This window comes from Perca fluviatilis, chromosome 15 (genome assembly GCF_010015445.1).
Source record: "Perca fluviatilis chromosome 15, GENO_Pfluv_1.0, whole genome shotgun sequence".
Lineage (NCBI taxonomy): Eukaryota > Metazoa > Chordata > Actinopteri > Perciformes > Percidae > Perca > Perca fluviatilis.
Window position 1 is genome coordinate 1,587,384 of NC_053126.1, and position 18,814 is coordinate 1,606,197.

Below are 18,814 nucleotides of genomic sequence, written 5' to 3' on the forward strand. Positions count from 1 at the left end.
GGTCAAATTGGTTTTCCTTTATTTTCTGAAGAGCACAAGTTACATAACTTTCTTAATTTGTAATGAATCACATGTTGGTGGCAAAATCTCATATTTGTCCAATCTAATAATTTATGTTTCTTACTGTAGTCCTAATAACTTCTAATTACTATTTTTGCAATTACAAGTTGTTGCATTTATTTTCCAGTTTTATTTGTAGTTTAACAATGCTGGTGATTAGTCTGGAGAGTCAACCAGAGAAAGGAGAAGAGGAAGAACCTGGCTTCCTATCTCACACACCTGCCCATGGTATTCTCTCACATTTTCTATATTTTACCAATGCTTATATTATTTTATAATACAGTCAAAGTGAATACCTCATATCAGCTGAGGTAGATCTAATGATACTATGAAACACTTCCTAATTGTAAAAAGAAAAAGGCATTGGATCGTATGCAGTTTACAAACCATCAGTAAGAAATCTTGTCTTTTTCTAAATATGTATAGTAAAGTATTTTATTTTCATTATGACCCATTATACACATTGATATAAATACTTCAGAAACATAAAGCATCCTTTAACAAGTATTGCTGATATATTCCTTAACATAAACATTCAAATTCAAAAGTAGAAAGTTCCAGCATACAAAATACAAAACAATAAAAAATATTAGTTTGCTATGGTTTCAGATGAGATTTTTAGAAAACACACGCGCATACATTCCTTATTGTATAAACATTCCAGCATTTCTAAAAACACATCTTTCCATATTGTTGAACTTCAGAACTTCAAATGTAATGTTTTTTGATTTAACATAAGAGTTGATTAATATTCTCTCCCTCTCTAAAAAACAATTAAAATATATATCTTAGAAATTGATACACAGAAGTGATAACATGCGTATGTTGTTACAGTATAACTTTCTAGAGAGTTCAACATAAAAAAAATCTAATGAAAATAGAATAGAATGTTTTTTTATATCCAATCAATTCACCCCCCCCCCATTGTTAAACATAAAACTACATCTAAAACAGTCAAAATATGTAACAAAAAAGAGTTTAAATAAAAAAGTAATTTTTACATAATATCTGACAGTGTTTTCCTGAAATAAAGTTCCATGTAATTGAACTGTCACATCCAGTTTTTGTGCATCCTGTAAAATAATAATGCAATAGGAGTCACTTTCAGCCCATTTGTCTTTGTCTTGTCTAATTTCGCTGTTAACCTATTATTACTTAGAAATACATATCCTAAACTTACATGTTGTTTTTTCCTTAAAAAAATAAGCATTTATCTGTAAATGCTGATTTGTTATTCTTTGATTTTTACAGAAACAGATTTTTAGTAGGGTCTTGGTTGTTTAAACTCACTCACAGGTTGAACATGTCATCCAGACTTTTAATAGCTTCTTCTTTAGAGTGTGTTTTCCACTCACTGGGAATTTCACCATCGTCCTGGAATTTTTTGTTATAATATTGTTCCAGTTGCTTCTGAAATCGACACACAAACCATGTCCAATATTTCAACTTAGACTCATCAGGGGTGATTCTCCAGTTAGCATACCGTGGGCCAGCAGTTCGGTACTGTTTAAAGGGAATGAGCTTTTCTGGATCTTCACCAGGGTAAAAACTTCCATCACTCGCAACATTTGTTGAGCAGAAATCAACACTCAGTATCTCTGTGTTTCTGTAGTGAAAACCATTGACTGCAGCAGATCGATGAAAGGGCACGCTGTGGTCATCAGGACTGTGATCAGCAACAGTTACACAGCTGATCGATGAGGATTTGATCAGGCTTCATCCTGAATTCCTTCATCTTATCCAGTGAGAGGCTGCTCACTTCCTTTATGACAGATACAAGGCCTTTCTCTGTCTCTTCTTTTAGAAAGTCAAAATTGTTTATGTCACTGAAGTTTTGACAACAGATGGTGTTGAATGTTAGCTGATCTTTTAACAAACTGGATAGAAAATCTGGTCTCCTCATAATGCTCATTAATAACAGAAGAGTGTAAACACCAATGACTTTATGAAGGCTCTGTTTATTACAAGTAAAAGAAAATATCCCTTTTTTTACACACACTGATATTTCTGTTAGTAATTATGGATATCAATATATTGTAGCAATAACAGGAGTCTAATTAAGCAAACAGCAAAAACAATCCCAATATGGTAGTAGTATTACTGATAAGTAGCAGTAAAAAGATCATTTAATATTAGATGAAGTATAAAATAGTTGAATATTCCAAGTACTTAGGAAACATAAAGCATCATCCATCAACATCTTGGAGAAAAACATACAAAGTAGTAAACAAATAACAACATAAAAAACTAAATATGAAGAGAAATGTTTGTGTAAAAACAATTTTCAGAAGTTGGACAAAAGCTAAAAAGGTGGACAAAACAAATGAAAAGGATTTCATTCTCTTTTACACTATCATCAACTTCTCACAGCTCTTTCCCTTTTATGTAGAAGTCTCACTCACAAGTTTCATGTATTTTTTATAATCAACAAAACGTTATCAAACAATTTCATAAGTCCACCTTATAACTCATTCTTTATATTAGTTATGTGACATAAATTCTTTTAAAACCCCTCAAAAACTGTTTAGAAAAATAAAATTACAGATATATTTATATAAAACTAAATTAGTATCAATACAAAACTTGTGTGTTATGATGCCTTTTAATGAGATCTCCTGTTTTGAATGAATTTAATTATACATCTGTCAACCTGTCTCAGTTCAACATCCTACACCTTTCTTCGCTATTTAAAGCTAGGGCGTAGTTTGTGTCTCCCCCATGAGGAATTCTAAGTAATGACAAAACTGTCATTGTGTCCACGATATAAAAGCCTTCCGTTGATCGCAGAAGGGGTAACTATCTTCACTCGAGTTTCTGTGCGGAAAGTCGCGGACGTCACAATCTTCTGAACATAGCCATACTGAGAGATACTGAGAGAGTTGTATGGAGCTGATCGTCTTAATTAGCTTTGTAGCAACTCATTGTGGCAATGGTTTGTAACGGACGTTCATTAATATCAAAAATGTTACGCACTATAGCTTTAAACAACTGTTCAAAGAAAATTGTCATGCATCTTGTATTTAAAAAATACACATCTTTGGATGACTAAAAATATCTCAGAAATAATTATATACACTGATCTTTTTTCTAAGCACACTCCGAAGTTTCATCTCATGTCCGTTTAATGAGATGTTCACATAAAAGTAAAAAGGTAAAAACAAAACTAAAATCTTCGCTTACATCCCTGTTTATAGAGGAATGAAAAATACATCCATTATATGTAATATGATAACTTAGAAACGTTTTCTTTAAATATTCACATACAAATTGCATTTTCATCATCTTATAAAATAAAGAAAAAACATTTCAATTAAAAACAAAATGTATACTGCACCTCACTCTCTACTTAATTTGTTTTAACTACATAAATTATAGACGTGGCTGTTTTCATTCATTTTGGAATCACTTTATCTTCATTATTGCTATTGTTGCACATTAATCAAATAAATAATTGCTATTTCTTTTAAACAGCTAAAGGCACTTAGGGCTTTCTGTTACTTTGAGTAGGGTCCTGGTTGTTTCTGGCTCACTCACAGATTGTACATGTCATCCAGACTTTTAATAGCTTCTTGTTTACTGTAGTTTCTCCACTCACTGGGAATTTCTCCTCTTCCCTGGAATTTTAATTCATAGTGATCTTCCAGTTGTTTTTGAAATCGACAGACAAACCATTTCCAGTATGTCAGCAGTAATCTGCCATGAAGAATACTTCTCCCCAGCACTTGGATAGTTTTTGTAAGGAATACTCCGATTTGAATGTCGATCAGGGTAAAAACTTTCATCACTTGCAATATTTTTTGGGCAGAAATGACATTTAGGTATGAGGATGTGTTGGAAAACAAGTATCATTATGATTTTCGGCAGGGTTGTTGTGTTGGCTCACTCACAGTTTGAACATTTCATCCAGACTTGTGATAGCTTCTTCTTTAGAGTGTTTTTTCCACTCACTGGGAATTTCACCTTTGTCCTGGAATTTTAATTCATAGTAATCTTCCAGTTCCTTCTGAAATTGACACACAAACCATGTCCAATATTTCATCTTAGACTCATCAGGGGTGATTCTCCAGTTAGCATACCGTGGGCCAGCAGTTCGGTACTGTTTAAAGGGAATGAGCACTTTTGAAACTCCATCAGGGTAAAAACTTCTATCACTTGCAACATTTGTTGTGCAGAAATTAACACTCAGTATCTCTGTGTCTCTGTAGTGAAAACCATTGACTGCAGCAGATCGATGAAAGGGCACGCTGTGGTCACCAGGACTGTGATCTTCCAATGTGTTGGTACAAACAGCTGCACAGAATGGACACGTTACCCAGCAACAGTTACACAGCTGATCGATGAGGATTTGATCAGGCTTCATCCTGAATTCCTCCATCTTATCCAGTGAGAGGCTGCTCACTTCCTTTATGACAGATACAAGGCCTTTCTCTGTCTCTTCTTTTAGAAAGTCAAAATTGTTTATGTCACTGAAGTTTTGACAACAGATGGTGTTGAATGTTAGCTGATCTTTTAACAAACTGGAAAATTCCTTCACCCACATATCTAGGTCTCCTCTTCGTTTTTTGACTTTCTCTGTAGCATCAAATAAAGCTTGACTCACACGTGTTTTGATGTCTTCAACATTTTTCTTGAGTATATTCCGTGCTTTATCTTTGTTGTCTCTGAAGATGTATTTCTGTACTTCCTCTTTTATAAAAGCCTCTGCTTGTTCCTTTGGCTTCCGAATGTAGGTGATAAAACCATCAAAACCATCTTTTTTGTCTTCTTTCTCAGCCAGTGACTTTAACAAATGTTTCTCCAAGTTCAGCCTGTTCCCACTGAATGCTGGGAGAGTACACCTCATCTCTCCAGCGAGATCCATGGCAGTCTTGTTACAGACAGCCTCAACAGTGGAAGCCTTCAGTTTTTCACACATCAGTTCTCCAAGCACAACAGCAGATGAGTTTCCTTTGCAGAAGCTTCTGAAAATGTTGTAATATTGCATTTTCTTGCTTTCTACGTAACTGAGTACATCATTGTTTCCTTTGAATTTCTTGTGGGACTCTGAAAGCCAACTCTCTGCTCTGTGAAACACATACAGTATGAGATCAACTGTAAACTCCTTCTTTAGAGCATAGTTCCTCTTTGATTCAAATTCTGTCACCTTTTTTTTCACATTGTTGGCCACTTCTTGCAAGTAAGTTGGACTGTAGCCTCTTGTAGCGACAGGTTTGCTCTTAATTGCATCAAGCGACTGTTTTTCAACATCGTCAATGAGGGATCTGATCAATTGCTGGTCACACTGACCTATCCACTGAAAGTAATATTTTTTAATTTTGTTTGAATGTGATACATAATTACTGTAATCACCAACTTCTGATATGTTTTTGTATTTTTCACTGCTTTCAGATTCAGCTATAAGACTCCATTCAAAACCAAGCTCCTGAAGAATAGTTGACTGATCTTTTTCATAGTTTATGTCCTCAATAGGTTTTATATCTGCAGTTAGTTCACTGACCAAGTCACTCCAGACAGAGTTGAAGTGCTTCTTAAGCTCCTCTTCATCTTTTGCCTTGTCCTTTAACTGATGAGCGAGCTCTTTGCTCTTTTGTAGCAGCTTGTTCTCAAACTCTGTCTTCTTCTCATCCAGCTTTTTACAAGCATTCTTCTGCTGGATGACTTCATCCAGTTTTCTTTTAACTCCTCTCACTTGTTCATCATGAAACTCCTTGATTTTGGTTTCAAATTGTCCTCGCCACTGAACCAACATTTCTTTGTCTTTGTCATCATCAAAGTATATTGTCATTGCTTTTTTGATTTCTCCATAGGTTTTGTACATTTCTTTATGAAGATAATTGAGCTCGACCTTGTCAAGGTTTCCATTTTCAATTGTGGTATGAAGCGCGTTCTCAATGGTCAACATGTGGCTCCTCAGGGCCCAGGTCCAGTTCCCATACTGGACCTCAAGTTTTCTGTACACTGCAATTTCAAGTGTGTTTTTGAAACTGAAAACAAAGTTTTCGTTCATCAGGGCGTTCCACAGGTCATTAATTTTGCTTTTGAATTCAGAGAGAGTAGTCCCAGCAGACTGTGAAGCTTTAGAGAGGATGAAGGTCTTCAGCTCTTGGATGCTCTCACTGTAACCTGGATTTGGAGGAGCCATAGGTGGACTTCCCTCCCATAGTTGGGCAAAGTATTTCACATCTTTCTGCACATCAAAAGCAATGACGTCACTGAAACACTCAGCATCACAGACTTCTTCTTTGGCTGCTAGTTTGGCCATCTGGTCCAGTTTTTCTTGCAGCCGTCTCTTTCCATCCAAGTTTTTCTCTGCAGCTGCAATATCTGTAACATTCTGGTGAACAAACACACAACTTGGAGAAAATTTAACTTTCTTCATCCTCATGAACGCCTGAACAACAATCTGCAGAACATCTTGCATCTCAGCTGGATTCTCTCCAAAGATGTTGATCAGTGTCATGTTTCCCAGACCAACAACAAATGTTGCCAGTTCATTGTCGTGGTGAAGAGTGGCGTTACCTTCCAACTCAAAGACGCAGCCCCTTCAGTGTCCACCACCAGAACATAGTCAAACTGAAAGTCTTTCTTGATCTCCTCTGACACTTTGACCAGCTGCATGAAGGCACCCTTGGTGCACCTGCCAGCACTCACTGTAAACTGTAACCCAAACATGGCATTCAGCATCGTTGATTTTCCACTGCTTTGTATGCCTAAAACAGACAAAACAAAAACTCTCTTGTCGCCCAGTTTCTTGATGACTTCATCTAAAAGACTAGAGATCCAAGTCAAAGGCACATGACCTGCATCACCATCCATCAGCTCCATTGGGTGTCCTGATATCATCAGCTCTGCAGCCAGCTCAGGGTATTTAGACCAGTCAGGCTGTTCACTCGTTTTTTTCTTCAAACATTTATGTGCTTCATAGATCTGTCCCATTTCTCTAAAGATGTGCTCCAAGCCAAAAGTTGCTGACTGTAATTCTGTTGATATTTGATCAAGCTCAGTTTTCAGTTTTGTTGATATTTGATCAAGCTCAGTTTTCTTTTCTTTTAACTGATCAGATTTGTCATGCTTCTTCTTCAAAGCCAGGACCTCAGACCACTTTGCATCATATCTTTGGAGAATTGAAGTGAGATCATTTGTGGGTAGGGCATCTATTAAGATCTGAGTCCACTTCAGGAAATACTCCTCTTCTGTTGATGGCAAAGATGAGAGGCTTTCAATGAACAACTTCATCGGTTCACTACAAGAAGCAGTGCATTGATCTCGTCGTATTTGCTCCAGTTCCTGTTGCTTTTGACATTTCTCCTTCTCAAGGGTTTCTCCTTTGAGGTGATACAGTTCTTTGTTTATTCTGCACCACTTATGCCACAGTTGGCCTTGACAAGGGAGAAATGTATCTTTGATCTTTGAAACTTCCAACCTTGCAAGCACATTCATTATTTGCTCTGCATCTGATTTCCCTTTTTGGCAGACTTTGTCATCTTCATCCACTCTGATTCCAGAGACCTCAGCCATGCTTTCAAGCTGGAAGGATGCATGTGGTCCAGACAAAATGTCTCCAATTATGTTTTTAAGTTCTTCAGAAACATCCGACAGGCTTCTGTCCTTTAGACCCATTTTGTATTTTCCTTTTTTCATCTTAACTACACCATGATCATTATCAGCCAACAGAATAATTAGAGGCTTCGGAGACTTGAGAAGGGCTGAGATTCTAGTGAGAACTGCAGAACTTTTGTCACTTTTTTCCAGAGTTGGTATAAGAACGACATTGACTGAAGATTTTTGACTCAGTATGTCACGCTGTTTTTCAATTGACAGAGCATCACCATGAAGATTACAGAAGGCAATGCAGTCAGTGAAGGCATCATTGGGTTTTCCAGCAGGGCAGTACCAGGCAATCTCTGCCACACCATCCATCAGATGACGAGACTTGGTGCTACCTGGACAGTTTCTGTGGAAGAAGGTGTTGTGACGGTCGTTGATCAAAGTGTTCATCAGCTGAGATTTAGACAGAGATAGTGAACCCAGGCGGAGAAATGACACCATGGCTGTCTCAGCTTTGCAGATGGGCAAACTCTTTATGGTGACAATGTTTGAATTATCTTTGATTTCAGTTATCTTCCATGTTTTTCTTATTTGTCTGAATGTCCACAGAGGACAGTCAATATCCATTGTGATTGGGTCAGGAACAAGCAACGGTAAGGCATATTGACATTGTGATAGCTTTGTAATCATGTTCTGCTTAAAAAAGCTGTCTGAGCAGTGAAATACTGCCATTTGAACATCCATTGGATGCACATGAGTCTGTTTTGATTTATCACAGTCTACAGTGGTGCTTAAAAGAGCTTCTAAATCTAAGTCATCATTGTCTGTCTCAACAGTGTCAGACACTGGATCAGGCTTTGAATGACTCACCCCAGGACTGGCTTGTCTTACAGGAATATATCTGGCTCTGTAGTCTAACATCATCAACCTCTGAAGAAAAGTATGAGCAAGATTTTTCTCAGATGTGTCATGGTCCTGTTTCACAGGTGGACCTATTTTAAGAAAATCTGCTGGTGTCAACTTCTGTTGTTTGTCTTGAAGGTGAAGTCTGGCAAACAGTTTTTCAGTTTCTCTTTGATATTGTTGTTTCTTGTTGATCTCTTCAGACATCTCCACTGACTGCTGCAAATAAGTAAATAAACATGTACTCTATGATAAATATGAACATACAATACAACGGGATATACAGTGAATAAGATTCAGATACAGTGAATAAGATTCACTCTTAAGATTTAGTAAATGAAGTATTCTTACCTCCTTGTTTCCACTTGTATCTTTATCTGAGCTACCTGCAGATTAATGATGAACTGCATTATAAAAGGGTCAGAGCAATTTCTAATAGTAATGTTCACTGTAAGCAATTTGTTTATGTAACTAGCTCTATTCTTGAGTTGTTCATGTTATTGTACTATTAAAATATTCATTAAAATGTTACCTTTATCAGTTGTTTCAGATTGTACAGGCTTGATTTCAGATTCTCCTCCTACTGTTGTGTTGTCATCATTCTTTGATTGTTGATCACCAGGTACATCCCCTAGATTGCGCTAAGTGAACAAATAATTTTAATTTAACTTTAGTTAACCAAGTTAGAACTACTGAGATTAGATACATAAAGATACAAAAATAGACAGTGGTTTACCTGTTCAGACTAAAACAAATAAAAAAATAGTATAATATAAAGGGCCCTATCTTGCACTCGCATGTACCGTTCCTATTTTGCACCCGACGCCTAGCGGACTTTTCCCTCACCAGACGCACGTCGGTAAATTTGGGAATGTATTTGCGCTCAACGAAAAGAGGCGGCATGTTCAGGGGCAAACGTACCCTGGTGCTATTTTGCAGTTTCAGAAAACAATTCCACCACTGACCAGGAAAAACCTGGTCCAAAGTCAGTGGTGCGTTATTCAGATGCTATTTTAGGGGCGCATGCTTGGCCATAATGTAGCGTGTGCACAACGCGCATACACTTTGCTTCTCTCCACGGACGCAGCAGCTCCCATTTTTGCAAACCATACATGAATACAAGGAAAAATATTACTGACAATGTGCTTCAGGTGTTTGGATAGATCAGGAGGCACTTTACAGTACAGTCCTCAAAAAGTCGCAGCATTCTTTGTGGCTTGTTGTGATTTACACAACATTTCCATGAATCATGGATGTGTTGATGACATATTATAGGACTTAAGGAGACTAGATGTTGAACTTCGGCAGGATTGGACACTCCGGCGGGTTCTGGGGCGGAGATGGAGTCGGGGGGGCACAACAGGAGCAGCTGGTTGGTTTGGAGGCCCACGCTCCATGGCTGCAGCAATCCTCTCCAGACTTGAGGAGATGCGCCCGAGAGGAGCAGCAACATCACCACCTGGTCAAGACGGCATTTATTACTTTGCCGCATCTCGGACAACTCCCCCAGAGTAAGACAAGTCGATACATACCCTTCTCATCTCCGTGCGTGCTGTAACGCTGTCTGACGGTTCCAGCATTAGCTTAGCCTAGCACAGATCCTGCAGGTAACTGGTTCCAACTAGCCTACTGCTCCGAATTGTGACAAAAGTGACAAAATAACTCCAACATGTTCCTATTTACATGTTGTGATTTGTAGAGTCACAGCATGTACAAAAAACAACGTAACATGAGACACAGCCATCTTCTAACAGTAAACAAACCGGGAACTATATTCTCAGACAGGCTTGCTGCGAGCATATCACTCCGCCCAAGTACTATATTCTTCCGCCTGAGAATGTAGTTCCCGGTTTGTTTACAATTAGAAGACGGCTGTGTCTCATCCCAGACAGCATTTACATCTGTGCCAGATCCGTTTTTGAATCAGCAGATTCGCGCAGCAGTCACACTCCGTATGCATATCTGCACCAACTTTGCGCCAGACTTCTCTGTAGCTTCTGAGTAAGACAGTCCTTCTGGTGGTTGCGACGCAGATCCGGGACAGCTTCGCAGACCAGAAGCACCACAACTGAAATGAGTCCGCCCAGCGGGTGTGGGCCAGACCGGACACGCCACAACTGAATTGAGTCCGCGCGGCGGGTGGGGCCGTTCTAATACATCATGATGTGGGCCGGATCCACGGGAGCTGCGCAGACCAGACGCGCCACAACTAACGGAACGCTTTTTTCCTGCATAAACCCGCAACTCTATTTGAAATGCAGAGAGGAAGACTGCAGGCTGCACCGTCTTTGTGATTATTGGTAAGTGCATTACAAGTAAAATTGTAAAAGTAAACTGCTGTTGATGTCATGTTAATCTGTTAAATATGTATAGGCTAAATATAAAAGTTTACAAATTTAGTTTACACTGACATTCTGACAACCTGAGACGTGTCAGACAAGCTGGGTAGGCTAGTAGACCTATAGTTAGGCTAGGCTTGTAGTAGGCTATAGGTTCTTTTAAACATCCACAACTAATATGAACATAGGCTTTAAGGCTGAATCGGTGATCTTTGCTTATTATTCACCAAAACTACTGAATATCGTGTCCATTGTGTTTAGCTGAAAAATCATTTGTTAGCGCTACCCACTAGGCTAACCAGTCTTTTGTCTGTAGTTACCCTAACAATAAAAACAAATTCAGTGAGATGGCAAACAAGGCCATTATGGCTCGTAAGCATAGCCTATATAGATGCCTACACTCAGTCTTTACTTAATCACTACTCTCTCACTCATTCACTCACTATACACACCACTTAAGTCACATTTAGCCTATTCATATTTATTTGTGCAAGCATTTTACTATACTGTCATGTAATAAATAATTTCTGAATATTTAATCTAACATACTGTTTGTTTCTTTGCTTTGTTTGCTTTTTGTAGGCTACGTCTTACAGGAGCAGTGAGGAAGAATCGCATGTCTGACAAAAAAAAGGACACGGAGATAAATCAATCGCCATCAGGTGGTTTAATCTGCCTTGGGACTGCGGGGGTGGACGCCGTGCCAGGTCTCACCATGGGTCTCACCCAAGTAATGAGCAGTAAATATACAGTAGCAGTGTTTACATTAGGTTTTACTTGGTTTTGTATTTTTTTTGTAATTTGAATGATTAACATTGATCTTTAATCATATGCTTTTTGTCTTTTTTTTCTTGTCTTTGATTTTTGATTGTATTGGTTTGTACTGTCTTTTTGTGCATCTCGATTCACGTCAGATGGTTTTTCATGCTGTAGTTTTCTCTTTTGCCTTTTTAAAATAAAAAATAAACTATTTTGAAAATTACAAATTGTGTGGGTATTTGTTGTGGCCTTAATTGTCTAATAGCCTAAATATGAATCACAGATCAGGGCCAGATGAGCCCCAGATGTAAAATATGAGTCTGGGCCAGATCCGCACCACACATCATGGCATTAAAAACTGTACTTGGCCAATTCTGGCCCAGATCTGTCTCTGATCTGTAATTCCAACCTGTTCCGGTATTGGGCCGTTGGAACGGATGAGCCCGGCCCAGGTCCGTTTAGCGGATCTGCGCCAAATGCTAATGAAGACCTGGTCCAAATCTGGCCCAAATACATTTTGCTGTCTGGGATGTTACGTTGTTTTTTGTACACGGTGTGACTCTATAAATCACAACATGTAAATAGGAACATGTTGGCGTTATTTTGTCACTTATTTGGAGCAGTAGGATTACTGGAACCATTCACCTGCATGTTCTGTGCTGGCCTGATGCCGCTGGAGCCGTCAGACAGCATTACAGCATGCACAGAGATGAGAAGGGTATGTATCGACTTGTCTAACTCTGGGGGTTACGGTGAATAAGCTAAATTCCCAATAAGTCGGCGTGTTCCTTTAACCAAGCAGATTCTTTGTATCGCATTACGGTTTTTGCAAACGGCAGTTTTCTTTATAACAGTGTAGCAGATCATACTGTAGCCTAATAGTAAAGCCACTGTAGAGCCGTCAGAAAAGTGTGACTCGCTCTGAAACGTTTTTTAAACATTTTTGTAGTGTTCCCTGGATACAAACCAGTGAGAGCCATTAAAAAGAAATACATTATTATACATTATAGTTCTGTTAATGATCATGGTGCTGCAGCCTATAGTTTACTTTTTCGCCCACAGGATTGCACCTGAATGAAATTATAATACAATTCCAGTTCTCACCAGTAATATTATAAGTTTACGTTGATTAAATATGAAAGTTCAACTGTTAATGCGTATGCATTGACTCAAGCAGCAATTTTCTCCCACACAAATTCTCTCTCTTTTGCAGCATCAGCCCATTGACATAGCCGCTGTCTTGCTTTTTTAACGAAATACATGTTCAAACTCGCTGTTTGTTCGCATGAGTATTTCCGCCGACCCGTTTGTTTGTGGTTGTTACCATGGTGAATCGTAGAATCATGGCTCCATTCATACTGCCTTTTGTGCACGCACGTAACCCTGAGTGAACCTACTCCGAGTTGATTGAACCAGAGATGGGGACTCGAGTCGCACTTAAGTCGCACAAACAGCTGAATTCAGACTTGACTCGGACTCTACCCAAAAGACTTCAGACTTGACCTGCGACTCGACCCAAAAGACTTCAGACTCAAGCTTCGAGACTTGTCAACAACATGTTTTCATGCAATTATTGCTTTTTAAATGTATTCATGTATTTCTATTTTCTTTTATTGGCGCATACGTTGGGGAAACGTATGACGAGCTGCATGTCCCCTGCCTTTTGCCATACTGTGCAACGTAACGCATGCGTTATGCCTTATGTGCGCGCACTCGCATATAAAAAAAATACATTGATGATGGCAACACCGAGTCCTCCTGTAATTGTGCCTTTTGTCATTAGTTTTGTTTTCAATAACTTGGTAAACAGTGGCAGTAAGCGAACAGCTACATGCAAGGTGTGTGGCACCAAGATAAATGATGCTGGATCAACAACGTCGGACTTCATCAGGCATCTCCAAATGCACCTAAATAGGTCAGTCACTCACACGCTAATGTGAAAGAGACGTTACATTTAGCATATTTATATATATTATATATTTCTAGTTAGTAGTTGCTGAGCCTCAGACATCCATGGCGCACAGGAGGCGTGACGCACGGATCCATCTCCCCAGGAACAAACGCTGTGTCGGGGGGGGGGGGGGGAACTCATGTCATGCGTAATTGATCCTGTGGATGATTTGTAGGCTATTAAGTGTACAAGGTGTACCCGGTCCACCAAACACTGGGTCTTAATTCTGCACATATTTCTGTTACTGTAGTCCTATTTACTATTTCATTATTTCATCCATGCGTGGCGCAGCAGATCCGTGCACACTGTCACCTGCAGAGGATACGCTGGCCTCACTAACCTCTCCTCCTTTGAGTCGAGTCTCCCTCACGCTGGACTCAGTTTCACTGAGCCTACTAACACTTAGAAAATAAATGTCATTACATCAGTGAGTTCAAACTGCTTATTATGCGTAATTTTTGACTGATGGTGAGATGCATGTTGTTCTCTAACTGGTGTGGCGCTGCCACTATTCTCTTGATTTCCACTTCGACATTAGACATTTTTTTTAATGAAAGAGACGTTATATTTAGCATATTTCACCACAGTTAACAAGCTAACCATCGCAAAGTGTTGTGCTAATGCTGGGAACAGGCACCTTGTATCTTTATAGTTGTATCCATATGATGTGACCAGAGGTGGGTAGAGTAGCCAAAAATTGTACTCAAGTAAAAGTACTGTTACTTCAGAATAATATGACTCAAGTAAAAGTAAAAAGTAGTCATCCAAATAATTACTTGAGTAAGAGTAAAAAAGTACTCGGTGAAAAAACTACTCAAGTACTGAGTAACTGTTGAGTAACGTCTGATTTATTTTTTAACACAAGCATTCAATCAGACGGACAAAAATACTAATAATAATAACTAATAATCATCTTTAGGCAAAAAACAAAAATAGCTTAAATTAAAATAATCCAGGTAAATTCAAGTACTTAAAAAATCAAATCCATAAAATAATAATACATGAAAATAAATAAGCACAAGTAACACATTTCCAAACCTACTTTTTACCAGGCTCTGCAGGCAGAACTAGAACAAGGTAATGGAGCTGCTGTTTGGCACTTTTACTAACGTAAACATGCTTTCATTATGAGGCCAGAGGCCTGGACTACGAAGCAAGATTTGGGGTTAACGAGCTAACTTCAGGTTCAACCCAGGGTTTTCTTTATCACGAAGGTGGATCACTTGTTACCGGGTTCAATCGCCATGGTAACTCATGCTGGACGCCTAACCTGGTCGGGAGCAGGTTAAGTTGGAGATGAGAGATCAACCGGTGTAAAAGCACCGCCTACTGACCAATCAATAGGCCTACTCGATTGATAACGGCGTCACCGTTCTTATAGAAGATCAGGCGGAGCTCGGTGCGGAGAGGGAGAGAGGGAGAGAGAGAGAGAGAGAGAGAGAGAGAGAGGGGGAGAGAGAGAGAGAGAGGAGAGAGAGAGAGAGAGAGAGAGAGAGAGAGAGAGGGGAGAGAGAGAGAGAGGGGAGAGAGAGAGAGAGGTACGGGGAAGAGTGCGCTCATAAAAGTAAAAACTTTTAGAGACCGACAACGCTGTAAACATTCCCTGATGGGTATATTTATATAGATTTGAATGGGAGGGAATTACATATTGGCTATTTCTCTGCTTCTTGAGCCAATGCGCACAGCGGTTTGAATTATGTTTTTTATATTTTTTATTTGCTCTCACGATCGCTTCCACTGGCTGGATTGCAACTGAAATAATAGGCTAATTACGGCAGTTTATGGAAAGGACAAGAGTGTAATTATGGTCAGATCTTGGTCCTGAATGATGGGGAAGTGATATTGATAAGCGTTGATTTACGCATCAGCGTCGCCTATTTTTTGTTGCCAGCTGACGAGACTGCACAACTACGTTTGATTGGTGAAACAGTCGCGTACGTGGTAGAGCCTTTGGCGGAAGTCTCTTTTTTTTTTTTTTTTTCTCTCTCTCTCTTTCAAAATAAAACATTAAAATGAGGCGAACACGGGGGGAAACAATGACGCGTAGAATACCAAAGAGGTAAAAAGAGAAGTAACGAGCTCATTGTAGCCTAATGTAGCGGAGTAAGAGTACAGTTTCTTCTTCACAAATCTACTCAAGTAAAAGTAAAAAGTATAGTGATTTAAAACTACTCCTAGAAGTATAATTTTTTCAAAAACTTACTCAAGTAAATGTAACGGAGTAAATGTAACTCGTTACTACCCACCTCTGGATGTGACAGACTTAGGTTAATATTTCACCAGGTCCGAGGGCTAGAGGAATGTGTTAAGTAGACCCCATAAAGTTATCCCACAACTGATTTTAATACTGTACTGCATGGGCATGCTTTGAATTCATAAGATTTATGGGACAGATCAGATGGCCAGAGACTTGAGACTTGACTTGGACTCGTGGCAAAAGACTTGAGACTTGACTTGAACTTGCCCCTCAAAGACTTGAGACTTGACTTGGACTCGTGCTCAAAGACTTGACTTGAACTTGCCCCTCAAAGACTTGAGACTCGACTTGGACTTCCAAAAAATGACTTGTGAACATCTCTGGATTGAACCAACTCATATCAGCTGTTCTGGAACCGAAAACTCTGAGTTTCCCATCTCAGGGTAAATCAACTCAGACATCAGGGTTAGACTCAGAGTTTGTTAAACCTCCGTCCTGGAACGGACCGCAGGAGAACGCATTGACATATATATAATGGACCAATAGACCCCGTTGCTCTGGACGGAGACCAGTGAAGGCTATTAGAAGCACTTTTCCAGTGATGGCCAGCTTTACTGAGCAGCCTCCAACTGACAGAGACAACGTAAATGTGACGTGAGCAACGTGGTGAGGACGGATAGGCAGACACTACGGCACGACACTTATTTGGCAGCCATTTGTGAAGCAAACTTTGTGCGAGTGTTCATGGCTAACGCTGGAGCTAACGGCGGGGAGTGCTGATTGAGGACGACTGCGTGTTTCTGCCGAGGACTCTGCTGCCGCTGGTGGATGGTTTTTCGTTCTCGTTTTGGACAAGGAGGTAAGCGAGCGTCTGGAATGCGTAGCTCCTATGGCGCCATTTTGATGCTAACATGCGATCACCCACCGTTAGCATTCCATTGACTCCCATTCATTTTGACGTCACTTTGACAGAGAATAACTTTACATCTGAAGTGTTTAAAGACTCTATTTGTCCGTTGTTTATTTCTAAAGAAACACGTCAATGTATAAAAGGCTCCATTACCTTGTACCTCACGTTATGGCTCCGTATCAGCCGTTTTTGTAAAAATAGGCTAACAATTGTGTCATAACCAAGCGACCTACTGTCGCATAGTAGAGGAATTACCGTATAGTACTGTCAGTACCCGATCTGTCCCACCTGCACAATCCGTTCTGCGCATGCGCAAGATGTTCACGCATGCGCTGTGGTACGAGGATTTACAACACTACCCAATCTATTCCCACACTAGCCTCCAGCTAACGTTGGTTTAGCTAATAGCTAATTCGGCGGACCGCTAGGTGATTATAGCGGTCTGCCGTTAGCCTCCACCGGGAAGCTAACGTTAGTTTAGCTAACGGTTAATTTGGCTAACCGCTAGCTGATTGTAGCGGTCTGCCGTTAGCCTCCACAGTTAAGCTAACGTTAGTTTAGCTAACAGCTAATTCAGCTAACCGCTAGCTGAGACAGCATGTAAACTTTAAAAGACCCTCAAAATAAAACTTGAAAATAAACGTTAACATATATAACAGCTGTTATGTCAGTTCTACTTTACTTGTGCTCATTTAAAATAAAATCACTCAATTCTTGTCTTTATTGTTATTACTGTAAAGTCTTAATTTAGCTGTAGCCTGCTTTCTCTTTATGTTTGACTTAACGTTATTTTAGACTGAATCTAGCTGTCCGTTCTGCGCATGCGTTATTTTAGACTGAATCTAGCTGTCGGCTAGCGGTTAGCCGAATTAGCTGTTAGCTATCCCTGTGGAGGCTAGCGTGGAACAGATTGGGCAGGTCGTAAAACAGTATTATCATCTGCGCACACGTCATGGCATACGTGTCATCTTGAACATGCGCAGAACGGATCGTGCCGGTGGAACGGATCGGGTACTGACAAGTACAGGAGAAGCTCGCAGGCAGTTTGGACTTCCATTAGCTGTTTAGGTTTAATTACTGATGTTAACTAGCATGTTAGTGATCAATAATTAGCCTGTGCCTATGTTATCTCCTTACATATATCTACACTCTCCGTCTCTGTAAGATTGGGAATGATTGAGATTTCTCTTGGCACAGCTACCAGAAGACTTCACACTTTCAGACACGTTGCTCACGTCACATCTACGTTGTCTCTCTCAGTGGAGGCTGCTCAGTAACGCTCAGCGCTCACCGGAAAAGTGCTTCTAATATACTTCACTGGTCTCCGTCCAGAGACACGGGATCTGTTGGTCCATTTTATATATGTCAATGGTTTTGGAACTGTATTTCTTGGACTGGCCGCTGACTGTAAGTTGGATTTCTGTGTGCTTGTCTCACCGAAGATAACGTTCTGACGGACGCTACGCAAGCAAGCTACCACGTGTTTCTTTTTCTCTTCCTCTCTCTGTGTGTATATCTGTGCACAAGTGTGGTACCACCATAGTTAGTAGTAAGTTAGCCAGACCCTGACACTACTGTAAGGGTGTGATTTGTGTTATATATATTTTTGTTTATTATTTAATATAACTGCTGACTATTATTTTTACTTTTAAGTTGTCGTCCAGTAATATATAATATAGTTTTTTTTTTTGTTAAAGAGTTGTCTGGGGTCAGTTATTTTAATATAGTAGAGGCTGAATGGGTAACAGTAGTGTGGTGTATATACTAACCCAAAATAGGTAAACCTTCATGGTATCTACCTTAAGGAAACAAACCCAAACACTTCATCATTCCAGTCTAAAGTCAATTATTGCAGCTTAGGCATTCTATGGGGGTTGGGGTGTTACACTTGTATAAGTTTACAAACCTGAGGTCCAGGGGCACCAGTGGGTCCAGCAGGGCCAGAGGAACCAGCATCTCCCTTAGCAACATTATCTCCACTCTCTCCCTTAGCACCAGGCTGTCCATCAGTACCCTGTGATTGAGTGAGGGGGGATGGAGAGAGACTGTAAATTCTGTGTTGAAGCTCAAGCTAAAGAAAAACGGTCAGTGAGAGGAGCCATAGAGAAGTGACTTACAGGAGGTCCGGCGAATCCAGCAGGTCCAGG

At 39.8% G+C, this 18,814-nt stretch overlaps 1 pseudogene; it reads right to left on the reverse strand.

The window, feature by feature from the left end:
* Positions 1 to 1,254: 1,254 nt before the first annotated feature.
* On the reverse strand, positions 1,255 to 18,812 carry LOC120574246 (annotated as a pseudogene).
* Positions 18,813 to 18,814: the final 2 nt, after the last annotated feature.